The 27882-nt window shown below is 45.2% G+C and overlaps 1 protein-coding gene across 3 annotated transcripts in view; it reads left to right on the top strand.

Moving 5' to 3' along the window:
• The window catches only part of CACNA1A (calcium voltage-gated channel subunit alpha1 A), a 289195-nt gene that overhangs the window by 16368 nt on the left and 244945 nt on the right, over positions 1-27882 (top strand). The window lies entirely within an intron of this gene.

Raw genomic sequence — 27882 nt, forward strand, 5'->3', positions numbered from 1 at the left:
TTCTGGCAAACTCTGTGTGTGGGTGTGGGTGTGGGTGTGGGTGGGTGCTTATGACTGGAACTCTCTCGTAAGCTGTGCTGGCTGCTAACACCTCAGATTCCTTCCCTGTTGTTCAACATCAGCTTCCTTAAGTCCTCTTGTGAACCCCCGGGGCATCTCACAGGATAGAAACAATAGGGTTAATTGCAGTGGCAAGGCATCCTCAGAGGACCCTGCTTGGGGACCAGGGAAAGGTTGGCAGTATTTCCAATGCGGCTTTTCTGGGGCGGGTGGAGAAGGGGGGGCGGGGGTGGGGAACAGGACTCGCACTTCCCAGCCTTTGGGGTGGGGGCAGAAGACAAGTTTGTAATGAAGGTAGAGAGGGGGCTGGGAGAATGGGGTGGCTCTGAGACTGGTCCTGGCCCCCCTTTCTCTTTGCCCCAAGAGTGGGTCTTCTCCTGGGAGTCGCTGTGGGGTCGAGGGCCAGGCTTCAGGCTGCCTGTGCCCGTGTGCTCTCGGGCCAGGGGCTCCCCGGGCTCCCAGCCTCTCCCCCGTCTGGGCTGCTGGAGGACTGAAGGCTATTTGCGTGAACCTTCGGGTCTGGGTATCGAGAGCTTGCACCTCTTTCTTTTTCTTTTTCCTCAAGAGTTTCTTTGGCAAAGGCTCGGAACTGGGTGCATTCCCAGGCAGAGGGCAGGATTGTGGAATGTGAATACTAACTTCAGGGCGATTGGAACTGAGGCTGACGTGGATGCTGATCAGCCCCAGGGGCCCAGAAATTCTCTCTCCCCCTGCCCTCCCCCGCCCCCATGCTCCAGTCTGACCTCTGGGAAGTTAGCGATATCCTCTCGGGTATCACACACAGCTCTCTGTTAAGCTTTCCTATTTTTTTATCTCCTGGAAGGGGAGTCGGGGTAGAAATGCCAGTGGAGTTTGGGGCATGCTGCTGAGGGCTATGTAAATACAGGGTGCAACAGACTCTGGATTATCAAAATGAGCCATCAAGGGCTCAGGTAGAGTGAGAAAGCTGGTGCCAGGCTGGCCTCAGAGGTGGTTTCCTGAGGTTAGGCTGACATCTGGTGGCACTTGCCATCATCATGTAGAAAGGCAATGGTGGTGAGGAAGGACACTGGTCCTGTTGACTTTCTCCTCTCCACCTACCCATCTAGGCACCCACACACCTACCCTCCTATCTGTCCACTCATCCACCCACCTTTCCTCCCTCCCCTCCCCCTCCCCCCTCCCCTCCGTACACAACTGGGGCGCACCTGCTGTCTGTAGCTGCAGTGCTCAACATGACTCCTCTCTCGTCCCCGCTCCAGGAGCCCTCTTCTCTTTCCTCTCCCTCTCCTCTTCCGTGTCCATTTATTTCCATCTTCTTCTGGTTTTCTTTTATTTTTTAAAAAAGAACTTTTATTAATCTTCTCAGAAACAGTGAGGCTTTTCTAAGGGGCTAAAATGAGTTATTTCCACAGACCCACTGAGAAGAGGTTTTTAGGGGAGGAAAAGTGGTCAGTGAATTATAGAACTTTCTGAAACCCTGTTGTCCAAGGAAAACTATTAAGTATCATTTATAATAATAATGACAGCTAATGTTTATTAGGCACCTACTGTATGCCCAAATGTGATGATCTTGTTGCCCTTTCCTTGCTGCCACGCTGGCGGGAGTATCCAACCCGGCCCAGAAGGTGGCAGAAACTTGCTTTCATATAACTCAGAAGATAAAAAGGGAGAGACATTGTAGAAAACTCAGAGCTGAGAGGCCTTGTTTAAGATGACGTTTCTGTCACAACCTCCTCGAATGGCCAACTTCTGCCGTAGTTTCCCATCCTTGTTGCTTTTTGGGACTATGAAAAGGCTTGCAGAATCTTTACAGTTGTGATCTCAAACTTCCGAAGTCCTACCCCATCAGTAAAACGGACACGTTTTCAGCACACGTATATATCAATTATATATTTATCATTATATTTATATATAGATAAATGATAAGTGAATATATTTATATACTTATCAATTATACAAGTATTCTACTATATTTATTATATGCAGTATAAAGTACATAAAATGTTAAAAGGGTGAGATGTTAATAAGTAAATATTTTTAAATGATTTTAATTTTTAAAATTTAATGGTACAAAACACTTTTGCCCTCATGTTTTAGAAGTTCGCCTTCACTTTTTGAATCCTGTGTTTTGTAAGAAAGAGCATTTTATTCTGAAAATGTTCAAATACACTTAGAGAAAAGAGCACAGTGAGCACCACATTCCCATCTCCCACATTTAATAATTACCAGGATTTTGCCAGGTTAGTGTCATTAAGCCATTTTTCTCTTTTTGTTTTCTGAGCTGTTTTGAAGGAAATCCCAGACCCTGGATGGTTTTACAAACTTCAGGTCACACCTCTAAAGCACACGGTCACCTTCTTACTAAATATCACACTTACAAAATTAACAATACAAATTTTTTATTTTCTAATTTCCAGTCCACATTCAAATTTCCCTGCTTGCGGTTTTATAGTTAATTTCTTAGAATCAAGAAGGTCTGCATATTGCATTTGGTGGTCATATGTGTGTTTTTTTTATTGTGGTAAAATATGCATACAAAATTTACCATCATAATTATTTTTGTGTCCAGTGCAGTGGCACTAAGTATAGTCACACTGTTGTACACCGATCACCACCATCCATATCCAGGACTTGGTCTTCCCACACTGAACCTCTGTCCCCACTAAACACTCACTCCCCATCCCCCTCCCCCAGCCCCTGACTCCCACCATCTACTTCCTGTCTCTTCGAATCTGACTCCTCCAGGGACTTCCTGTGAGTGGGATCACACAGTGTCTGTCCTTTTGAGACTGGCGTATTTCATTGAGCATACTATCCTCAGGTTCATCCATGTTGTAACAGGGTCAGAATAATATTCCACTGTATGGATATACCAAATTTTGTTGATCCAGTCATCTGTCAAGGGCCCCTTGGGTTACTTCCCCCTTTTGGCCATTGGCAATAATGCAGCCATGAATATGGATGTATAAATACCTCTTTGAAACCCTGTTCTCAACTCTTCTGAGTGTATACCCAGGAGTGGAATTGCTGGGTGGTATGGTAATTCTGTTTGTTTTTTTGGTTGTTCTGTCTCTTTAGATTTATTTAGTTGATACCCTGCCCTCTTTTTCCTATCTCATTGACCCATGGAAGAAACCAGATCAATCATCCTGTAGAATAGACCCCCTTCTGAACTGTCTGTTTGAAAACTTTTGCATCCTGCTAACCATGTGGCTTTGCCCACTGTGGGAACCCCACCAGGCATAGTGCCCACCGAGGGGAAGTAACCATGGCAAGTGGGACTCCCCATCACACGATGTCTTCAGGAGTGGTTTCTGGCACCTTTGGTCGAGATCACAGGAGATCACACTGTTTTCCCTTCTTCCCATGAGTGAGAGTCCCAGATTTGCCATTTCTCACTGCTCCTTTCTGCTTCCATTATATTTTCTTCAATCTTGGCTCTTTCTAGGCAGACATCTTCCATTCGCCAGCCACTATCCCAATCCATCAACCCATTCACACAGGCCTGGGCAGGCTATGGCACATCACCTCGTGCCGGCATGGTTATTTGCCTTGTTTCCTGCCTGCCTCTCTCATCAGATGTCCCTGGCAGAGATGCTTATCTGTCTCGTTCACTGCTGTGTCCCCAGTGCCTGAGACTCGGCTGGTACCTAGTAGGTGCTCAGTAAATATCGACTGAATAAATGACGAGAATGAGTGAGGGTCACTGCCTACTGGCCAAGTAGATTTGGGTCAACCCTACATTAAGGGTTAAGAAAGCCAATGCTTCCCTTTGTTTCAGATGAAACAATGTCAGAAATGGGAGTTTGAGTATTTGGTTCCACACTTCCACAGATGTACTGCCTGGGGGTGCCGCTAGTCACTTTGGAGGTTCTTGTACCCCAGAGTGGAGTGAGGAGGTGCTGCCTCCCTCCCCTCTCCCCACAGGGAACCCTTTTCTCTCCCCTTCACTTCTCCCTCCTTCCTTCTCCTCCTTACCCACACTATCTCCCTTCCTCCCCCCTTCCTGTCACCGACCCTCCTCCCACTCTCCTTTTCCCTCTTTCCTCCTCCCCCTTACCCCTCTCTTCCTCACCCCTTCCTCTCTCTTTCCTCCCCTCCCTCCCTCCTTCTTTCCCCTTCCTTACTTCCCTCTCCCTCTCCTTTTCTCTCCCTTCATCTCCCCTGTACCCCTTAGCTTCTCCCTTCCTCACCCCTTCACCCCTCCCTCCTTTCCTCCCCCTACTTTATTCCACCAATATTTAGGACACCACCTCTGTGCTTAGCTCCACGTGGGGCCCTGGGGACATATCAGTCAACAGTCAGCTCTTTCCAGAATGACACTCTCCACTCAGCAGGAAAAACCAACACAAAACAAATGATGAGGAGTGGGAAGAGTGCCTTGAGGGGGCTGCACAAGCTTCTGGGGGAACCAGGAGGGCCTCCCCTTAAGAGGGTATTTCCAGGCTAGTTCTCCTCACACTTTACTACATTTGGGACCCCTGGGGGGAGTCTTGTTAAGTGCAGATTCCCACTGGCAGGCCTGGGTGGGGGGAATGGGACTGAATTTCCTTCCAACAGGCTCCCAGGGGAGGTTGATGTGAGCAGCCCCGTTCTAAGCCACCACCCTCCTTCCGAGGACCTGGGTGGGAGAATGAAGGGCAGGGGAGGAGAGCTCAGCGCCCTGCAATGAGTTCTGTGAATAAGACATATTGTGCTGTGATGATAATAATAATAATAACCAGTGTCGATGGAGCACTGCCTATCTACAGGGCACAGCCCCAAGTCCTTTATCCATAAACTCATTTAGCCCTCATCAGCATTGTGGTGAATAGATTGTGTCACTTGTGATTCTCATCCAAAGTGTTTCTGTGGGGCACATTGCACACAACAGTCTTGGGAAGCAGCTAGAGCATGCTTTGTTGCTGTTATTACTATTGCTATTACTATTATTTTGCTTTTTATGCAGAGAGGCAAACAGGTTCCCAGTGTTACTGATGCATCTAGGGGCCAATCCAGAACAGGGATTGCATGACCTTGACTTCCAGGCCTACCTGGCCATTTCTATGATGTGCAGGAAGGCCAGCCATCCTGCAGGTCACCTGCAGCTGAGGTCATCCTGTGGCTGAGGCTGGGGTGGGTGGCCTGAATTGTCCTGGTCCCTGGGGACCAGGGTCCCTAAGTGGACAAGAAGGGACATGTAAGGTAAGGAAGAAGGAGAAATGGATTCTCCTAATGAATAAATTTTCCCATTTATTCTCTGTTCCTCCTTTCCCACTCCCTCCAACTTCAGTGCCCGGTAGGATAGTTCCACTGGGAAACTTTTCAGTGGGAAAACGGGTTATTTAGAATTACATGAGACTGTTGGTAAAGTGACAAATGTCACCCTCTAGGTTTGCCACGGCTCCCATCTCTCTCAGGGGAAAACCCACAGTGCTCCCCAAGGCCCTCAGGCCTCTGTGATCTGCCGTCAGCTCCTTGCTTTCACCCGTCCCTCGTCCCTCATTCTCCCCCTTGCTCACTCTGCTCCCACTCTTTGTCACACACATCAGGGCGGTTCTGCCTCAGGCCCTTTGCTTGCGCTGGCTCTTCCCTCTGGTGGGAACGATCCCTCCCCCCAGATATGCACATGGCTTTTTCCTCCCCTCCTTCCAAGCTTTACTTAAAGGTCACTTCCTCAATGAGCCCTTTCTCACCATCCTATTTAAATGAAACCCCTAGCTCTGTGTGGCTCAGTTGGTTGGGCGTCATCCTGCAAAGCGAAAGGTTGCCTGTTTGATTCCCAGTCAGGGCACATGCCTGGGTTGCAGGACAATCCCCGTTCTGGGTGCATTTCAGAGGCAACCGATTGATGTTTTTCTCTCACATCAATGTTTCTTCCCCTCTCTTTCTTTCTCCCTTCCCCTCTTTTCCTCTCTCCCTTCCCCTCTCTGAAAATGAAGTAAATAAATAAATGCATGCAGCCCTGATACATATCTATCACCCCCTGCCCTACTTTATTTTTCCCATTAGCACAGAAAACCAACTCATATGTATTTGGCTTCTATCTTGTTGATTGTATTCCCTCTACTAGCTTCACAAAGGCAGGAGTTTTTATCTGTTTGTTCTTTGCTAGGTCCCCAGCTTCCAGAACAAGAGCCAGCAAGCCACAGGCAGGGTGCCAAAACCAGCTGGACACTGTTTTGATGTGGCCCACGGGCTAAGAAAGGTTTTTACATATTTAAGTGGTTGGGGGGAAATCAAAAGAAGAAGAATATTCCTTGATATGTGAAAGTTCTATGAAATTCAAAATTCAATGTCCAAGAAGTTTTATCGGAACGCAGCCTGGTTGGTTTGTGTGCACATACGTATATTATCTGTGGCTACATTTGTGTTACAACACCAGAATTGAGTCTGTAAAAGACACTGGCTTGAAAAGCCAAACATTTTTACTCTCAGGCTCCTTACGGAAGAAGTTTGGAGACCACCGCGCTTGGACAAGGCCTCGTTTTGGACAAGAGTGAGGCCAGGAGGGCCCGTCTCCCCTTGCCTGCACCTACAATGGCCAGCCACCAGGTGGCGCTGTGGCTTCCAAGAGGAGGCGGGAAGCAATAGGTTCACACTCCTGGGTTCCCGTCTCCAGGTTTCCTCCTTCTTGCTCCCGGTGGACAGTGTTCTGAGGATGGAAGTAAGAACACAATATTCATCATTATAATACTCAATCGTTACATATATGGCGATTTCTTTTTTCATGTACAAGGGCTTGGTAAAGACGAACTGGGGGGACTCAGTGTTTTGTAGGGCTCTCCCAGGGCTGTAGGGCTTCAGATGGGCCCCGAGGTCAAGGGTGGGGCTTTGGCGTCTGACGTGGCTGAATTTCTGGCCTAGGAGTCAGCCAGCGTCTTCAAAGCCCAGCTCTGGCCCTCACTGACCGGGTGCAGGGGGAAGGAGGGAATTCTTCTCTACAACGTGCCTTAGTTTCCTTGTCCGTAAGGTGGAAGTAACAGTAGCACCTGCCTCTGGGGTTCTTGCAAAGACGAGATGCAATGCGTCGTTATAGGACAAGCATTTAGAACAGTACAGGGGCACCGTAAGCCTTGATAACAGCGTGCTCTGGTTTCAGGGAAGGTAAACTGTTAAGCAGCTGGAGTCCTCAGTTTACAGTTAAAAAAAAAAAAAAGGAAGAGCAAGTTATTTAGATATCACAATGAAACTGAAATACGACCTTCAAAGAAGACCTGCTTGGGAATCAGAGCACTTTTTTTCTTCTTCCTTTTCCAAGGGAGACAGTTGGACAATTCTAACCTAGATGATATTAAAAAAAAAAATAGGTCTGGTCCCAGGGAGCTTCTTTTACAGTGCAGCTGGCTGGTTTTTAGTGCAGAAAGACCCTCCTTTTGTCCTTTGAATTAACAGCTCTGGCTGTGGCCAGCCATGGAAGGCCTGGGGAGGGATCTCCCAGAGATGGCGCCTCCCCACTCCTTATGTTCTATCAGATTCTCCACATCAGTCTCTGGAACCCAAGCAGCTTGTAAACCAGCATTCCCCCGTCCGACCCCCAGAATCACCAACTTGCCCACTGCTGATTCCCATCTTTTTTTCTGCCACCATCACTCTAAAAGTGTGTCCTTTCTACACATCAAGGTTCTCTTGATGGTGTCTGAGCACTATCTCTCCACGCTCTCGTAACTGCTTCCTCCCACCTCTGCCCACACTTCTGCCATCATTACTCTCACTTTGCTCGAGCTTCAGCGACCTCCCTTCTGTTCCCTGCATTGTTGCCGCCCGGCCTGGGCTTGGCTGTCCCCCCTGTCTGGAACACCCTTGCCATGCTGGCTCCTTCTCCCATTCCAGCCTCAGCACAGATGACAGCTCCTCATGCAGATCCCGCCACTCCAGTCACTGTGGATCGCATTGCTCTGTTATTTACGATTATGTGTTTCCTTCTAAATTGGACCACCAGCAGCATGAAGGCAGGGTTTTTAAAAATTGTCTTACTTGTCTACCACAGGGTGCCCGGTGCTTAGGAGAGTGCCCAGTGCATAGAAAGTGCCAATGTTTGTTGAGTGAATAACTGATTGATCCTTGGGAACTTGAACATCTATGTTGATGACCTGTCTACGTCTCTGGCTTAAAGACTTGCAAGCCCCTTCAGATCAAATGAGCCCCATTTTTCTATAGTTTTCTGCCCAGAGCATCCTCTGGTTCCAAGTCCTGTGTGCTGTAGCACTCAAGGGGGTCTGTCTGGGGGAGGGGGCAGACATGCAGCCAGGTGATTATACACAGCATCTGGGGCTGCACAGAGACCAGTCCCCATTTATCTCACAACCACCATGGGCCCAGGCCTGGGCCAGGGGATTTAGGATGTGGGCTTATGGAGTCCTCACCTCATCACCCATTTCACAGGGGAAGTGACTGAGGCACAGGAAGGAAAAGAATGAAGCCAATAGGGCAGAACCAACCTTGAAACCAGATCTGTCTGAGTCCAGATTCTTAAATTCTGTCCTTGCAAGATCATGAATCTGGAAGTGCCTGGCACATAGAGGGAAGGAAGGAAGGAAGGAAGGAAGGAAGGAAGGAAGGAAGGAAGGAAGGAAGGGAGGAAAGAAGGGAGGAAGGAAGGAAGATCGTTAAGCTTTTTCCTGCCCTTCAAGCATGAAACTCCATGAAGATCAGGTCCTTTCCTTACTGATCCTTGAATCTTCGGAGCCATTCAGCAGAGAGTTTTGCAGTTAGAAGTCACTCAATATCTGTTGAACTTGTTTGTGTCAAGTCTGAGACAGGCTCAGAATGCAACGTATAAAATCCTGAAGCCAAGCATGGCACATATACTCTGGGCTCTGAATCCTGGACGCTAGAACGAGCTTAAAGGAGGCCAAATTGGGCAAAATAAAATGAAATAATTTCTCACATCCTAATATTTTCAGCTTGTTACAGCCCCTTTGGGGACATGGGCAACAGTATAGGTAAAAAAATAATCTACCATTTCCCTGCAATGCCACTTTCCAAAGTAGATGTGTTCTTTGGCAAACTAAGAAGGCCGTTCTTGCCTATTTTAAGTTGTTCTGGAGGGCCCCAAGTGTCGTACAAAGGACAGATTAGGCAGCAAAAGGAACTGCTTTCAAGTCTCAGCCCATCCCATTAGAGCTGGGTGACTTTGAGCAAATGCCACAGCCTCTCTGGGTGTGTGTGTGGGAGGATTAGAAAAGTTCCTGGTGCAGAGAGTCTGGGAGAGTGCATTGATGAGGCAAGGCTATGGTAAAATGAGCCTAGAGGAAAAGTCAGCCTGTCTTTCTGCTCCTGTGGTCTGGGAAGTGTCTGGGCAGTTTTATGTGTAGTTCCTCCAGCCTGCACCCTAGATCAAGGGATTCTGAATAAGAGCCCACACAGCTTTGTGGCTCAGGAGACAGCTTGGTTGGATTCACAGCCTAGTTTTGCTGCTTGCTTTTGATCTTACACAGGTGACTCCACCTCTCTGAGGCTCAGTTGCCACATCTGTAAAATGTGGAATAGAATAGCACTAGCTTCATAGGGTTGTTACAAGGATTAAGCATTTGCAAAATGCTTAGAACAGTGCCTGGCACGTTATAACCCACCCACACCCCCAGCTGTGACCTCCAGAAGGGCACAAGCCTTATTTTATTGAGTATGTATAACCAGGGTTTAAGCACATGGTGGGTGGTCAGTAAAGGTTGAATGGAAGCAGGATATGAGAGGGAATGAGTTTTTGGCTAAGAGATGAAAACTAACTCTAAATCTGGGGTGCAAACTTCTGTAAGGAGCCAGATAATGAATATTTTCAGTTTTGAGGGTCACTTGATCTCTATTGTAACAGCTCAACTTTGCCCACATTGTGTGAAAGCAGCCATAGGATATGTGTAAATGAATGAGCATGGCTATGTACCAATAAAACTTTATTTCTAAAAACAAGTAGTGGCCTGAGGGCTGTAGCTTGCTGACTCCTCTAAATCATAGTGAGAGGTTAGTGGGAACAAAGAGAAGATATTTCACATGGTATTTTCTGTAGAGATGGTGATATCAAAAGCCACCAGTGATAAACCCTCAAGCCTCGAATTGGATGGTATACTTATTTACATTAATAATATTTATTTACATTAATAATAGTAATGTTTTGCTATTTGCATGCTGGTCATTGTAATAGGCACTTTCATACATTTAAAAATTATTTAGAACAATCTTGGTGGATATCTTTAATTATTCTTCCCTCCTTTTTGAAATCAGGAAACTAGAGCCCAGAGTGGTTAAGAAATTTCCCAAGGGCAGACAGCTCAAACATGACATTCCAGCCCAGCTGAATTAGTTTCCAGAGCTCTGGCCTTTTCCTCCCTGGCCATAGAAGAGCTGGAGCCTTATTTCAAAGCTGTCATTTAAATGTCCCCAGCCACACATGCAGGCCCTGAAAGCAAGCCTCCAAACACAGGGAGGCATCCAAAGATGGACACAAATGCACTGAGATTTTCAGCAGATACTCACGATGGAAATTCTTTACAAATCGGTGTGGAGCTTGTGCACTGGGCCTGTTCGTGGGCCTGCTGGAACATTCTGGAACTCTTCAGCTCTTGCTTTAGCATGAAGATGCTCTATTTAAAAGAGGCTTCATCCAATGGGTTCAAGCTAGAGAACTTCTGGGGTTTCTCAGTCATGAAGGTGGGATTCTTCTTCCACATTTTCTTCCTCAGCCTTGACAAGAACCCTCACATTTACCTGAAACCCCAGCTTGGTTGGTTCCTACAAGTGCAGGTAATTTTCAGAGGCTGACCCATTCTCTTTAGATTTATGTCCAAAATCTCCAGTCCTGAGTTGGGACCATGTGCTGGCCTCTGGCTGGCCCCTGCAGGCTAGCAGGACAGCAGCCCATTAAACACATGGCCCTGGCTGTGCTGTAGGATCCTCCCCTGCGTCCTTGAGCACACATCGCCGCCCCTTGGAGAGCCTGTTAAAATACAGATATTGCAGGGCCCACCCTGAGTTTTTGATTCAACAGACCTGGCAGGGGCCTCAGAATCTGAATTTCCCATAAACTCCCAGGTGACTCTGCTGCCGCTGCTGCTGCTGCTGCTGGTCCTGGGACCACACTTTGAGAAGCACAGCAGGAAGTTACTGGCTCCCAATTTTGGCTGCACATCAGGATGATCTGGGGATTTTTTAAAAAAAAATCCCAATGCTGGGCTGTATTGTACGTACCCCAGTAAATCCCACTCTGTGAGTGGAGTCCCAGGCATTGGCATTTAAAAGGCTTCTGGGTCATTCTACATGCAGCCGTGCATGGGAGCCGACGCGTGTGCAGGTCATCCCTGTTCACGTTCCTTATGGCCCACTCAGGGGAGGCCCTCACATTCACACGCAACTCGGACATTTCAGATCTGCTGGGGGGTGAATGAAAAACCACGGTGTCTAAGCCCTATCCTAAGCCAGGAATTATTCTCGTATGATTCATGGTTTGGATCCTTATTCTTTTGGCTTCAGTGATCTCTCTGTGTATTCAGAGCAGATCTTCAGCTGGAACACATTGGTACAGCTGATTGTTAAAATATTAAAATATTGCCATACCAGTTAGTAAATAACTGTGGCCTGGAGCCCCCCCACTCCCCAGTGAGCTTCCCCGCCCACCAAGTTCCTTTCCTGGGTCCTCCTCCACCTTGTGGTCTGCACTCTGGGGGTGGTGCCTCTTGCTGGCTGTTAAGAGTATTTTAAAATTCACTCCAGAACAACTGGCCTTTTCTCCCATGTCTGTGTCTTTAGTTTTCACATCTGAGTAGATGGTATCTTGAATAGGTAGGAGGTCGGTTTGCAAAATTGGGGAGTAGAGGATAACTCTGCTGTGTTTTAAGGGGGGGGGTGGCGCTGTTTCCAATGTTGGTGGTGACAGTGACCAGCTGGGGAAGTCGTCTGACCTCACTGTGCCTCAGCCAGGTAGAAATGAGGCTTATGGAGAAAGGATGCACGGACAGGCCTTCGAATGGGCCTGACTGTAATGAGCACCAAATGCTGGTGTGTTTGTATTAGTCATCTACTGCTGTGTAACTGATGGCCACAAACCATGTGACACATCACCACAAACTCAGTGGTTTGAAAAACACACATTATTATCTCAGTCTCTGTGGGTCAGGATCTCTGTGTGGCTCAGCTGGGTCCTCTGCTTCTAGATGGATCACAAGACTGTAATCAACATGTCGGCCAGCATTGGGTCTCATCTGGAGGCCGGATGGGAGACGGATCTGCTTCCAAGAATGTCTGGTTGTTGGCAACACTTGGTTCCTTGCAAACAGTTGGACTAAAGGGCCTCATTTCCTGGTTGGCAGTTAGCCAGAGGCCACCTTAAATCCCTCCCAGTTTGTCAGCTTACTTCATCAAAGTCACCCTGGAGAGAGAGTCTGCTAGCAGCATAGAAGCCATAACCTTTTGCAATCTAATCCCGGGAAGTGACATCCTTTTAACATTGAAGTATTCCATTGCTTAGAAGCAAGTTGCTCAGGATAGGGGATGGTGCAAGGCTGTGAGTGCCCAGAGGCAGAGACCACTGGGGCACTCTCGGAAGCTGTCTGCCGTAGTAGTGTTGCTGTTTTCATTCCTGGATGCAGGTGAGGTGACCTCAGTCACCGTTGCTCCCTCTGAGCCATGGGTTTCATGCAGTATCAAAGCACCCAGAAGGCCCTTCTGCCGTCAGTCCACGCTGGTCATCTCTGAGAACATCCCTCGTCCCCGCCTGCAGGGTCCCCTCAACTTGGAGACTCAACGGCTTCTGAGACAAGTATGGGGCCCTGAATCTTACCTTTTCCTGAGGGTCCAGCCACTCCAGGTGCCCCACGTACCTTTCCATTCTTGGAGAACAGTCTGTACTTGGGGGTTCCCCTAACCTCTCTGTCCCCCCACTTGCTGCCCTCAAAGCCACCCTCCTCCCTCTGTTCTTAGGCACAGCTGGTCTAATTTCCTCAGTGAGATCAGAATTTCCCAAGAGGCATGAACTTCAAATAATTTTTGTTTCTTCTGAGACAGGGGACCACAACTTCTTATAATAGAGAGTGTTGTGTTGGCAGGATGAGTAAAGTTAGGGAGGTATGCAGGTGGGGAGATCATCTGAGGGGTTTGGGGCAGCTCAAGGAGGTGGTAAGAAGGGTTCCCTGGGGTAGGGGGTGGGGGCCAGGGCTGGTGAGGCATGCCGAAAAGGAGGACCAGCAAGGACACACCTGCCGGGGATGTGGGGGCAACACTGCAGATTCACCAACTGAGAAAGAAGCAAGTGCGTCAAGGGTATGATGAGTGATAAGGCTGGCCAAGTTTTCAAAGCCCTTTAAAGCAATGGCAGTTATTATTTTTTGTGATTTTTTAAATGTCAGGGGCTTGTTGGAACTCAGCTAGTTGGTTCTGCTGGGGTCTCTCACTTGGCTGCCTTATATTGATGGCTGGGCTGGCTGGACAGTCTATGAGGCCTCGCTCACCTTGTTTCCAGTGGCCTCCATGAGATTAGCTTGGGCTTCCCTGAAGCATGGTGGCCTCAGGGTAGTTGGACTTTCAGGAGGCTGGATTTCAGGAGAAAACCTGCCACCCATGAAGGCAGAAGCTGCACATCTCTAAAAGGGGATTCCAGGTTTGAGGGAGCTAGGACAACAGGTTGGGAGTGTGGAATTTCTCTGTTGGGCCAGATATTAGAGGTCTCTAGGTAGGATGCAGCAACACCATATTGGCGTTTTGGGGGGGGGTTATTTGTTTGTTTGTTTTAAAATTTTATTTTAATTGTTCAAGTACAATTTTCTATCTTTTACTCCCATCTCAGCCCACCCACCCAGCCCTCCCCACCTTCTTCTCATTTCCAACTGCCCCTAGTTTTTGTCCATGTGTCCTTTATACCTGTTCCTGTAAACCCTTCCCCTTTTCCCCTGAAATTCCCCTGAAATTCCCTCCCCTCTCCCCTCTGGTCACTGTCAGCCTGCTCTCTATTTCAGTGTCTTTGGTAATATTTTGCTTGTTTCTTTGTTTTGTTGTTTAGGTTCCTGCTAAGGTGAGATCATATGGTATTTGTCTTTCAATGCCTGGCTTATTTTGCTTAGCATAATGCTTTCCAGCTCCATCCATGCTGTCACAAAGGGTAGGAACTCCTTCTTTCTTTTTGCTGCATAGAATTCCATTGTGTAAATGTACCATAGTTTTTTGATCCATTCATTTACTGATGGGCACCTAGGTTGCTTCCAACAGTTGGCTATTGTAAATTGTGCTGCTATGAACATTGGGGTGCATAGGTTCATTTGGATTGGTATTTCAGGGTTCTTAGGATATAATCCTAGTAGTGGAATTGGTGGGTCAAAAGGCAGATCCATTTTTAGTTTTCTGAGAAAATTCCATACTGTTTTCCATAGTGGTTGTACCAGCCTGCAGTCCCACCAACAGTGCACTAGGGTCCCTTTTTCCTCCACAACCTCTCCAACACTTGTTTGTTGCTTTGTTTATGATGGCCATTCTGACCATGGTGTGAAGTGGTATCTCTTGTGGGTTTAATTTGCATCTTCTCTGATAGCTAGCGATATTGAACATCGTTCATGTGTCCTTTGGATTTTCTGTATGTCCTCCTTGGAGAAGTGTCTGTTCGAGTCTTTGCCCACTTTTTAATTGGATTCCTTGTCTTCTTAGAGTGCAGTCTTGTACGTTCTTTATATATTTTGGAGATTAAACCCTTGTTGAGGTATCATTGGCAAATATGTTTCCCATACAGTTGGTTCTCTTTAATTTTGATAGTTTTCTTTGGCTGTGCAGAAGCTTTAATTTTGAATGAGGTCCCATTTGTTTATTCTTTCCTTTATGTCCCTTGCTCTAGGGGACAAGTCAGTAAAAAATGTTTCTTCGTGAAATATCTGAGATTTTCCTACCTACGTTCTCCTCTAGGACTTTAATGTGTCACGTTTTATATTTAAGTCTTTTATCCACCTTGAATTTATTTTTGTATATGGTGTAAGTTGGTGCTCAAGTTTCATTTTTTGCACGTGGCTGTCCAGTTCTTCCCAACACCATTTGTTGAAGAGGCTATTTTTACTCCATTTTATGTTGCTGCCTCCTTTGTCAAATATTAATTGACCATAGAGACTTGGGCTTATTTCTGGGCTCTCTGTTCTGTTCCATTGGTCTATGTGCCTGTTTTTATGCCAGTACCAGGCTGTTTTGATTACAGTGGCCTTGTAGTATAGTTTAGTGTCGGGTATTGTGATCCCTCCTACTTTACTCTTCTTTCTCAAAATTGCAGCAGCTATTCGGGGTCATTTATAATTCCATATAAATTGTTGAAGTGTTTGTTCTATGTCTGTGAAATATGCCATTGGTACTTTAATAGGAATTGCATTGAATGTGTAAATTGCTTTGGGTAGTATGGACATTTTGATGATATTAATTCTTCTAATCCATGAATACGGTATATGTTTCCATTTGTTTGTGTCTTCCTTGATTTTTTTTCCTGAGTGTTATATAGTTTTCTGAATACAGGTCTTTTACCTCTTTGGTTAGGTTTATTCCTAGATATTTTATTTTTCTTTTTGCTATTTCAAATGGAATTTTTTCCTTGATCTCTGTTCTGCTGTTTCATTGTTGGTGTACAGAAATGCCTTTGATTTCTGGATATTGACTTTGTATCCTGCTGTTTTGCCAAATTCATTTATTAGGTCAAGCAGTTTTTGGTAGAGTCTAGGATTTTCTATGTATACTATCATGTCATCTGCAAACAGTGACAGTTTTGTTTCCTCCTTTCCGATTTGGATGCCTTTTATTTCTTTTTCTTGTCTGATTGCTGTGGCTAAAACTTCCAGTACTATATTGAACAGAAGTGGTGAAAGTGGACAGTCTTGCCTTGTTCCTGATCTTAGTGGAAAAGATTTTAATTTTTGCCCATTGAGTATGATGCTGGCTGTAGGTCTCTCCAAATGGCCTTATTATGTTGAGGAATGCTCCCTCTATTCCCACTTGTCGAGTGTGTTTATCATGAATGGGCCTGTACCTTGTCAAATGCTTTTTCTGCATCAATTGATATAATCACGTGGTTTTTGTCTTTGCTTTTGTTTTATGTGATGTATTACATTTACTGACTTGCGAATATGGAACCATTCTTTGCATCCCTGGAATGAATCCCACTTGGTCATGATGTATGATCTTTTTAACTGTATTGTTGGATGCGGTTTGCCAGTATTTTGTTGAGGATTTTAGCGTCAATGTTCATCAGTGATATTGGCCTGAAGTTTTCTTTCTTTGTTGTGTCTTTATCTGGTTTTGGAATTAGGATGATGTTGGTCTCATAAAAAGAGTTTGGGAGACTCCCATCTTTCTGGATTTTTTGGAATAATCTGTGAAGGATAGGGGTTAGCTCTTCCTTAAATGCTTTGTAGAATTCTCCTGTGAAACCATCTGGTCCAGGGCTTTTGTGTGTTGGGAGTTTTTTGATTACTGCTTCAATTTCTTTTGTTGCTATTGGTCTGTTCAGGCTTTCTGGTTCTTTTTCATTGAGTTTTGGAAGATTATATTTTTCTAGAAATTTGTCCATTTCACCTAGGTTTTCCAATTTCTTGGCATACAGTTCTTTGTAGTAATTTCTTACAATCCTTTGTATTTCTGTGGTATCTGTTGTAATCTCTCCTCTTTCATTTCTGATTGTGTTTATTTGGGTCTTCTCTCTTTTTTTCTTGATGAGTCTGCTTAAAGGCTTGTCGATTTTGTTTATCTTTTCAAAGAATCAGCTCCTGGGATTCATTGATCCTTAGAATTGTGCTTTTAGTCTCTATGTCATTTAATTCTGCTCTGATCTTGGTTATTTCCTTCCTTCTGCTTGCTCTGGGCTGTCTTTGTTGTTGTTTCTCGAGTTCTTGTAGGCGTAGGGTTAGGTTGTTTGTTTGAAATGTTTCTATCTTTTTTAGGTATGACTGTATTACTGTGAACTTCCCTCCCAGAACTGCCTTCTCTGTGTCCCATAAGTTTTGGGTTGTTGTGAATTCATTTTTGTTTGTTTCCAGAAACTTTCTGATTTCTTTCCTAATTTCATTCTTGACCCATTCATTGTTTAATAGCATGCTATTCAATCTCCATGATTTTGAGTGTTTTGGGTTTTTTTCCTTGGTGTTGGTTTCTAGTTTCAGTCTCTTGTGGTTGGAGAAAATGCTTGGTATGATTTCAATTTTCTTGAATTTGTTGAGGCTTGCCTTGTGTCCTACCATGTGGCCTCTCTTTGAAAATGTTCCATATGCATTTGAAAAGAATATGTATTTAGCTTCTTCAGGATGAAGGGCTCTCTATATATCAGTTAAGTTCATTTCATCTAGGGCATTGTTCAATGCCACAATATCTTTGTTGATATTTTGTTTGGAAGATCTGTCCATATTTGATAGTGGGGTATTAAAATCCCCTACTATAATTGTGTTGCTGTCAATATCTTTCTTGAAGTCCTCTAAGATTTTCTTTATGTATGTGGGTGTTCCTATGTTAGGTACATACATATTTACAATGTATATGTCTTCTTGGTAGATTCTTCCCTTGAGTATTACGTAGTGACCTTCTGGGTCTCTCTTTATGACCCTTTTTTTGAAGCCTATTTTGTCTGATATGAGTATTGCTACCCCCAGCTTTTTTTCCTGTTCATTTGCTTGGAATATTTGTTTACAGCCCTTCACTTTCAGTGTGTGTAGGTCTTTGTTCTGAGGTGGGTCCTCTTGTAGGCAGCATATGTGTGGGTCATGCTTTCTTATCCATTTAGCTATTCTATGTCTTTTGATTGGAGCATTTAATTCATTTACATTTAAGGTTATTATTGATAGGTACTTATTCATTGCCATTTACATACCTGTGTTCCTCTCTCTCTCTTTTCCTTCCTTTCCTTAAAGCAGTCCTTTAGCATCTCTTGCAGAGCTGGTTTGGTGGAGGTGTATTCTTTTAGACTTCTTTTGTCTGAGAAGCTCCTTATTTGGCCTTCTATCTTGATTGAGAACCTTGCTGGGTAAAGTAGCCTTAGTTGCAGACTTCTAGTTCTCATTACTTGGAATATTTCTTGCCATTCTCTTCTGGCTTGGAGCGTTTCCATTGAGAAGTTAGCTGCTAACCTTATTGGGGCTCCCTTGTATGTTACTTCCTGTTTCTCCCTTGCTGCTTTTAAAATTCTCTCTTTGTCTTGGTATTTTGCCATTTTAATTATGATGTGTCTTGAAGTGAGCCTCTTTGGGTTCTTCTTGGTTGGGATTCTCTGTGTTTCCTGGATTTGTGTGACTTTTTCTCTCATCAAATTAGGGAAGTTTTCCATCATTACTTTTTCAAATAGGTTTTCTATCCCTTGCTCTTCTTCTCCTTCTGGTATCCCTATTACATGGATATTATTACGTTCATATTGTCTTGCATTTTTTCTCAACCCCTCTTCTTTCTTCTGAGCCTCTTTTCCTTTTCTTGCTCTTTCTGGGTGTTTTTTTTCTACTTTGTCCTCTAGCTCGCTGATCCGATCTTCTGCCTCATCAATCCTGCTTTCATTCCTTCTACTGTGTTCTTCAGTTTCAGAAACTGTATTCTTCATTTCCTCTTTGCTCTTGTTGATAGTTTCTGTTTCCTTTTTTCATGTTGATATAGTTTGCAGTGAATTCATTGTAGCTTCCGGTAGTTTCTGGGTAGCTCATTGTGAGCTCATTGAGCTTCCTAATAATCATACTTTGAACTCAATATCTGATAGCTTAGTTGCCTCTATTTCATTTAGCATTCTTTCTGAGCTTACTCCTTTCCTTTCATTTGAGGATTGTTCTTGTCAATTACCATTGCTTGTGAGACTCTTCTTGTTAGCCTCAGCTTTTTAAATTGATCTGTTTCTGGCTCCTAGGTTACATATTGGCATTTTACAGAGTAATCACAGAAGAGAAGACAGTCCAGTGGGAAAAAAAGACAGTCTGGGAACAGAAACCCTAGTACCTTTTACTCTGTGTGACAACACGTGGTGCTATTTAACTTTCTTGAGCTCTCAGTTGTAATCATCTGTGAAATGGACTAATAAAACCCCTACTTACAAACCCTATGAGGACAGAGTAAGGAAGTATTTTGTGAAGTGCTTTGTAATCCAGAGTTGGCCAAACTCAATTGTCAGGAAACAGATGACTGGGGCAGGCTTGATTTAAGATGATAAAGTTCAGCGAATGCTCAGCTTCCAAACCAGGGAGACAATAGGACTGGTGAGGCCTGTGGCCACTGGAGAACTCCAGCCCCACTGGGAGAGACAATAATTATTCTATAAAAGCTGGTGAGTGTCATGCGGGAATATGGGCCTAGTGTGGCTAAATCTGATTTTATGTGAAAAGGCAAAATTCCATTTTTATGTGTATAATTGTTTGATTTCTTAACATATCTACATCTTGAGATCTAGATAGACCAAGGGAACAGTTTGTGAGTTCTCCGTTTGTAACATCTGCTGTGAGCCCCAGTACTTAACATAAGTATTAGTTACTCATTTTACCATGGATTCTTAAAACTGGAAGACAAGGTGAACGAGAGAGGTCTGGGGAGAGGAAGTGCAGCGAGGCAGGAAAGAGAGGTGGTGGATCTGCATTAGGATAGAGTGCTGTGAGAGCAGGGGTGGGGACCCAGAAACATTCAGGACAGTCCCTAGGCATCACTTGCTCATTGGCCAGGGCACAGCTTCTTAGCCTTGCAGAGCCATGGAGCCCTCTGCAGCCCAAGGAAGGCAGGTACTGCCTCAGAATCATGGTTTTAGATGCTTAAAATCACACACAAAGTAGACTAATTATAATGAAACATTATTATCAAAATATCTTTGGCAATGGACGTGTACACCGTAACAAATACACTCTTTAATACAAGATCTAGTGGCAGGCTTAGCAATTTTAAGGTGGTGAGAAGAGTCAGTGATATTTCAAGGTATTTGGAGTAATTGTGGTGTGATATACAAATATGCTTTCTGTTTTGACAAAGTCACAAGTGCTGCTAACACTGTTAATAGTACTACCATTCATAATTGTAGCTGAAGCTAGTAAAAATGAAGATGTGATTTTCCCCCAGCCAAAGTCCAGACATCCTGAATTAGAAGCAGGTTAAGTACCCCTTCATCCAGGGAGTGAAGGAAGAGGTGGTTCCAAGGGAGCTCTGAGGTTGCTAGTCTGGGGAGGGTCAAGGCTGAGTTACCAGGAGGCTTGTAAGAAGTGAAAGGACAGAGCAGAGGGAAGAAAAAGTAGGTAAAAATAGGGCTGGGCGGGGTGGATTGGTGAGCACTAGAGCAGAGTAACTAAGTCTGTGGGTTTGGAAGCCTGAGTGCTGGGTTTCTAATGATGGCCCAGCTTTTTACCCAGCTTGTGACTGCAGTGGGTTCAACAACACCCCACTTCTGGTACCAAATCCAGAGTTGGCTTATTATCAGCTACTGGACCAACATTTTGTGCCTCAGTTACCCAATTTACCCAACTATGAAATGGCGAGGACAATTGCATCACCTACCTCCCAGAAGTATTATCAAGATTAAATGAGTTAATTAATGCATGCAAAGCACTTTGAACAGTACTTGGCACAAAGTAAGTGCTATATAGTCATAGCCGTTATTATAGAAGTGAATGAAGTTCATTCATACTATTCATTCAACACTTTAAGGCAGAGAGGAAATCAGACAAGCACTCTATCTCATGGAGTTTAAATTTTATAAGCAAAGACAGATAATACACAAGTAAATGGATAAGGAATGATTCTGGGCAGTGATAAGTGACAATAAAACCAGGTGATGGAGTGAAGTGTGAATGGGACAGGAGCATCTTAGAAAAGGTGTCAGGGATGGCCCATCTGGTAAGCTGACATTAGAGCTGCGTCCCTGAATGAAGGGATAAGCCACCTGTGCACAATTCTTAGAGAAGAAAGTTTTGGACAGAGAGAGAACAAGTGCAAAGGCACTGAGGTCAGGAGTGTTTGAGAATTAGCAGGGCAGCTGCTGTGGTGGAGCAAGGTGAGTGGTGAGAATGTGATGCTGGAGAGGTTTGGTAGGGGTAGCCCTTGATATACATATCAGGATTTAAGGATGGATCATGTGTGTCCTCAGTGAGTTCAAAGTCAGCTGTAGACTCTTCCAATGACATAGATGCTTAAAAGAAGGTATAATTGAGGGATAGCAATAGCTTTCTAAAGTATTCAGGAACTAAGACCAAAAGATGAGCTGGAAATCACTGAGGAACAGAACAAGAAAGAATAGACATGGTCCTTGGACCTAGCTAGAAGGACTAGGTAAGGAAATTACGATCAGGTCAGGAAAAGGGACAGGCAGAAAGAGACTGGGAATAAATCAGGCATTGACCAAGTGGAGCGGGCAAGGGCTCCGAGTCAGATGTCTGTGTCATGTGGAGTGCGGGGGGGGCGGGGGTGAGTGAGCAGCACAACTATCCTCCGAGTCACCAAGTGTCAGGATATGAGCATCACTCTTTGACTCATCTCTTTCTTCTAATACCAGAATTGGTGTGTCACTGAACACTTTCTGTTCTTGATTTGGAATGCCTCGCTCATCTACCATTGGTGGGGTATCTAAGATCCCTGCTTCCGATACTGAGTTGTGGTCTTCATCAGCCTGTGTGCTGGTGATTGCGCCAGCCTCTGCTCTTTTCTCACATGGCTGCCTCCCTCTTCCACTTATCAGTACCATTCTCCAACATGCTGCCAACACTTCTCATCTGAGTTTTCATCAGGACATTTACTCTGCTCCTATGCTGTTCTGGGCATTGGGGTCAGGGTTGGATAGCAATTGTTCCCACTTATCAAACAATTACTGTGCCAAGTCAACTTGGACCAGGTTCTTATCCTTGAGGAGTTGACAGTCTAAAGGAAGAGCAATTAGGAAGGCAACAATTAAGATAGTCACTGGGGATCTTTGGCACCAGGGATATTTCTGGCTCTCTGCTTCCTCCAACTGGGAGCATAGGGCGGGCATACAAGTTGCTTTCAACAAAAGATGAGTGGAAGTGACTTGAGTCATTTCTAGGTGGGAGTTTAAAAAGCAAGTGTGTGACATGCCACATTTCCTTCCTCCTGCTGTGAAAGATGGACTTCTATCATCCAGAGTCCAAGTCAGAGCCTCCTGTTGACCATGGTGGATAGATATGCAGCAGGAGTAAGAAATAAGTGCTGTCTTGTTAAGCTATTGGCACTTGGGTGTTTGTTACAGCCAGCAAAATCAGGCCATCCTGATGGTGATCCAAGTATTTGTGACTTCCTCAGACACTGCCTGCTAGTTCTCTTTACTATGTATGATAGTATTCTTTTTTTCCTTCTAATTCCTTTCCAAATCCTGTTGATTCTTTAAAAATAGTAAAGTCTTCTTTAAACTTTCATAACATTTACAGTCCCTATGTCACTATATAACACCCAGCCATTGATGTGGTGGAGACTTTGCTGTGGTTTCATAGGTTAGTCTTGTTTTACTGTTATGGGCTGAATTGTGTCCACCCCCCACCCAATTCATACATTGAAGTCCTAACCCCAGAACCTCAGGCTGTGATGTGTTTGAAGAGAAGGCTGTTAAAATGGCAATAAGGTAAAATGAGGTCATATGGGTGGGCTGTAATCTGGTATAACTGCTGTCCTTATAAGAGAGGAGATTAGGACCCACACAGTGGGATGACCATGTGAGGACACAGGGAGAAGGTGGCTGCCTACATGCCAAGGCGAGAGGCCTCAGACACCTGGCTTTAGACTCCTGGCCTCTACGATTGTGAGGAAATGGGTTTCTGTTGTTTAAGCCTTCTAGGCTTGGTCCTCTGTTAGGGTGGCTCTACAAAACTAAGGCTTTACTGTGCAGACTGTGAACTTGAGTGCTGGGCCTTTGCCCTTACTGTTCCCTTTTCTGAATGATCTTCCCTCAGGGGCCCTGATGGCTTCTCCCTCACCTTCTTCAGGGTTTCACTCAAATGCCACCTTCTCAATGAGGCCTTTCTGACCACCCTGTCTGCAATTTACAGCCCCCACACATTTCCTATTCCCCGTTCCTTTAAAAAGAAATATTTTCCTTAGCACTCAGCCCACTCTAATTCACTATACATTTGACTTATTTATCCTGCTTACTGTTTAGTTCCCTCCACCCACATTTTAGAACATCAGCCTCTGTGGGAAGGACTTTGTCTATTGTATCTGGCACTAGAACAATGACAGGAGTCAGCAGGTCTTTGAATGAATGAACAGATAGATGGATAATGAATGAGAACTTTTATGGAACTTCTTTTGAAGCCCTCATATTGCCTTGTGGAGTGCAAAGCACATAGTAGTTGCTTAATAAGTGCAGGCTGATTACATTAATAGCACAACTTCTTCATGGGAATGTAGATTTTTTTGAACAAAGAACTTCTATTTGGAATTTTTGGCACAGATTGCTAATAAAAGTGAGATGAGGAAGGTGTAGTGTTATAAGTTGGTAGTGTGAATGAGTCCTGAGAAATGTGGACACAGAAAATATTCTTTGACATTGTGGGAAGTGGAAAACCCAAATTTTGGAATCAGAGGTATTGGTTATGAAGCTTTTGGCTGCAAGTAACAGAAAACCCAATTCACACCATTGTTTTTAACATTGAGGTTTAATTCATATAGTATAAACTCAACCACTTAAAAGTGTACTATTTAGTGGCATTTAGTACATTCACAAAGTTGTCTAGTTTCCAGACATCTTCATCACCTCAGAATGAAGGCCCCATCCTCATTACTTTTTGTTGGTTCCCGTAAGTGTAGTGGGCTTCAGGAACAGTTTGATCAAGGGCCCAGTTTTATTTATCTGCCATTCTCTCAGTATTTGCCTCCTCTGGGGGTTGGTTTCATTTCCAGGCTGGCTTCTCCCAGGTTTACAATATGGTTGTTACTCCAGTTAATAAATGTTCCCATTCACATCTAGCAGGAGGGAAGGACTGGCTCCCAGGAGTGTTCTGTTTAGAGCTAGAAGCTTCCTTTCCAGAAGCTCCCAGAAACCACATTGGTCCATGCTGCATATCCATAAACCAATTGTTAACATTTAGGTTAGGCTTGACCATGATCCATCTAGATTAACCACTTGGATGGCTTGGTTCTGATCCACTGCCTGAGGTGAACCTGAGTTTGCATCCTTACTCCATCACCTCCCGGCTGTATGGTTATGCACCCATGACTCAATCTCTCTTAGCCTCAGTTTCCTCATCTGTGACATGAGCATCAAATGATACCTGTTCATAGAGTTCTCAGGAGGATAAAGTGAGTGATGAATGTAAAGTACCCAGCACAGTCCCGGACAATCCTTCCTACAACCGACAGCTGGCAGATAAATGCTTTAACAATAGCAGCTATCGGCTGCTATTTGCACAACTCCAGGGCACCGTTTACATGCACTATAAATTGACGTTGCTCCCTGGAATTGTACAGCTTGGCAGATTTGTGAAATGCTTTCCAAGGATGAACCTAAGTAACCTTACAATAACCCCATGAATTAAGTATCATCATCATCCCTGTTTTGCACACAAGGAAACTGAGGCATGCAGAGGTTCAGTCATGAGCCCTGGGTCACACAAGGTACAAGTGGCATTTGAATCCAAGCAGCCTGACTCCAGATCCTGTTCCCTTGTAACTGCAAGGTGTTGGTCTCTGGTATTGCCAGCCTTCCTGCCCAGTCCCCAGCATTTCCTGTTTTACAGAAATCCAGTGAGGCAGAAAGCACTGTGCCCAAGTTCCCTGGCAGGTCAGTTGCAGGAGCTGGGATTGAACCCACACCTGCTTGACCCCAGCGTGCAACCTCTTAACCCTGTGCCAGCTGTCCCCAAATGTCCCTGCACCAACCTGGGCTCTTGAGAGGTGACTAAGATGGAAATCTGAGTCATTTTGGTGATGGTTGCAAAACATTTTAGTGAGTGGGTTTCAAGCACTATAAACAGGGTTAGTCTTCTTCTGCTCCTTTGTGAAGAGGCAGTTTACTCAGAGCAGAGGAACCCAAGCTAAATTTAACACACCATGCTGGTGAGGCGACCACAGGAGCCCTGAGGAGGAGCCACAGGGCAGCTCGGACACATTGGCTGGGGGCTCTGGGAGCCTCCTGCAGGCTCCTCTCTCCCGCCCACCGGTGGAGGTCCCAAGTGAGGTCCTGGTCAGAGACACCCTGGTTGTCATCTATTGCTGGCAGAGGGGACAGTGCTAAACCATACAGAAGGGGCTTTCTATGCTTTCTTTCTCTGTCTCTCTGCCTCTCTTTCTCTCTCTGCATCCCTCTGTTTTTTTTCCTTTCTAATTCTCTCTCAGGGTATCTCTGTCTCTGTCTCTTTCTCTGTTTCTATTTCTCTCTGGTCTCTGTCTCTGTTTTTTGGGGTCTCTTCGTCTTTATTCCTCTTTTTCTCCCTGTGTGTCGGTCTGTCTATCTGTGTCTCTCTCCCTCACTCTCTCACACACACACACACACTTCCCCTCAGGCCCCCTTCACTTACCTGTTTTTGCTGCTCCATCTGTATGGCCAGAATGTCATCCTGACTGTGGGTTGGGCGCTGGCACAGAAGAGGAATTTTCTGAGTCTCCAGTGTAGGGTCTTAGCCCCTGGAAGGGCACATTCTGTAGAAAGCATGTACCTTGGGTCCAGTTCCCTGAAAACAGAGCCCGAGATGGAGTGTTTGGGCAGGGTATTGATCAGGGGCAGTTCTTGGGAGAGACCTCAAAAGCAATGCTTCTCAGAGTTGGCCCCACCTTATAATCATCTTGGGAGGGTTCAAATAATCCTGGTGGCTGGTCTCATTCCTTCCCAACTAAGTGAGATTCTCTGGGGGTGTCTCCAGTTTGAGAACTAGTGGTCTATGGAAAATGAGTGGAGCAGGATAGAGCAAGGGAAGAATCAGATAAGGGATGTGGGTTCAGATCAAGTTCAGCCTCTTCCTGATCTCAAGTTCAGCCTCTGGAGCATGAAGACCACAGATCTGACTCCACCCAGAGGCTAGGGGACTGAACTGGGGCCATTAGCAGCCCAACTCAGCAGCCTGAGCATGGGTGCCCCAGCCTGGGGAACAGGCTAACACCCTCCTTTCAGGACATAAAAACAGGTTCGATCATAGAAGGACAATGATATTCCAAGGTTTACATGTTTGTTTTGGAATCCAGTGCCTTTTGTCCCAGGAGACACATGCTCTTGAGCAAAGGGAGAGCTGAAGGTGCTGATGGGATGAAGTCGAGTCATTTATTGAGTTCCCCTGATATGCCTGGCCCATTATGGAACTGGCATTCTCATAGGAAAGACAAATAGTAAACAATTGATCCCAAGCATAGGCAAGCATTTCGAATAGGTGCTATGAAGAGAGATGCTTTCAGGTGTGATCGTGGGCAAGATTGGGGAGGGGAGCAACAGTACTCAATAGTGGGTGGTAGAGAAGGCCTCCAGAGGAGGTGGCCCCAAGACCTGAAGAAGGGGATGAAGGCATCCATGAAGGTGGGGACAGGTGTGCCAGGCTGTGAGAACAGCAAGTGCGAAGGCAGCGATGCACTTGCTGCACCTCAGGAGCAGTGGGGAGGCTGAGGGTGCAGCAGGAGCGCTGCGGGGAGAGCTGGGGGAGACAAGGTTGGCAAGAATCAGATCATACTGAGGGGCTGGGCTGGTTTTCTAAGTGTAATAGGGAACCATTGAAGGTATGAAACAGGAGAGGGCCATGATTTAATTTAGTATTTCCTTTTAAAAGACATAAAGTTCAAATAACATAAAACCAGCCATTTAAAAGTAGACATTTATTATATTTATGCTGTTGTGCAAACACCACCTTTATCTCATTCTGAAACATTTTTATTGCCCCAGAAGTCAATTCTGTACTCATCAAAGATCAATCCCCATTGTTCTACCCCCCTAGTGCCTGGCAACCACCAATCTGCTTCCTGTCTGTGTGGATTTACCTTCTCTGGATGTTTCATACAAATGGAATCAGAGAATGTGTGCCCTTTTGTGTCTGGCTTATTTCACCTGGCAAAATGTTTTCAGGGTCTATTCACATTGTAGTGGGTGTCAGAGCTTCCTTCCTTTTCTGGCTGTGTAATATTCCATTGCACGGCTAGACCAAATTCTCTTTGTCCATTCATCCATTAAGGGACATTTGGGATGTTTCCACTGTTGGCTATTGTGACCAGTGCTACTATGAACATTTGTGTACGCAAACTTGTTGAATACTTGTTTTCAATTCTTTGGGTATTTCCATAGGAGTGGATTTAAAATTTTTAAAAGGTAGCACTGGCCTCTGCATGAAGAAAAGATTGTTGGGGAATGAAGGCAGAGCAGGGGGCCAGGGAGGAGGCTATTGTAAGGGTCTGGGTGAGCAGTTGTGGCGGCCTGGCCTTGGGGTGTGACAGTGGAGATGGGAAGATTTCATTGGGTTGTCCTGGGTGGGGCGCTGGAGCTGCCAGGACTTACTGATGGAAAAGATGTGATGGAAGCAGCTTCTGGTTCAATGAAATTCTCCCCAAAGGTTTCCTATGACTTTGAGGTGGAAAAGATCTGAGGATAAGGGAGCTGCTCTTCACCGCACCCTTCAGAGCCCTTGCCACTCAGCTCTCCTGTCCCTGAGCAAACTTCTCTGAGGGTCCCAGCCCTTTCCTGCTTCTCTGAGCCTGTCTTTCCCACAGCCCTCCTTATTTTTCAACCTCTAGCCCCAGCAGCCTTCTTCTTGCTCCTGAAATCCATACACCTATTCTGCCCCAGGGCCTTTGTACCTGCCATTCATTCTGCCTTGAGTCCCCATTCCCTGGTATCCAAATGGCAGCCTCTTTTCAGTGTCACTCTGAAATCACCTGCTCAAGAGACCTTCCCTGGTCCTTATCATTCTTTATCTGTATGTTCCCATTTTTATCTTAAAGACTGTTTTGTGGTATCTGAAATTATCTTTATAAATTTGTGGCTTGAGTGATTGTTCTTCT

Source organism: Phyllostomus discolor, chromosome 8, assembly GCF_004126475.2.
Source record: "Phyllostomus discolor isolate MPI-MPIP mPhyDis1 chromosome 8, mPhyDis1.pri.v3, whole genome shotgun sequence".
Taxonomy (NCBI): Eukaryota; Metazoa; Chordata; class Mammalia; order Chiroptera; family Phyllostomidae; genus Phyllostomus; species Phyllostomus discolor.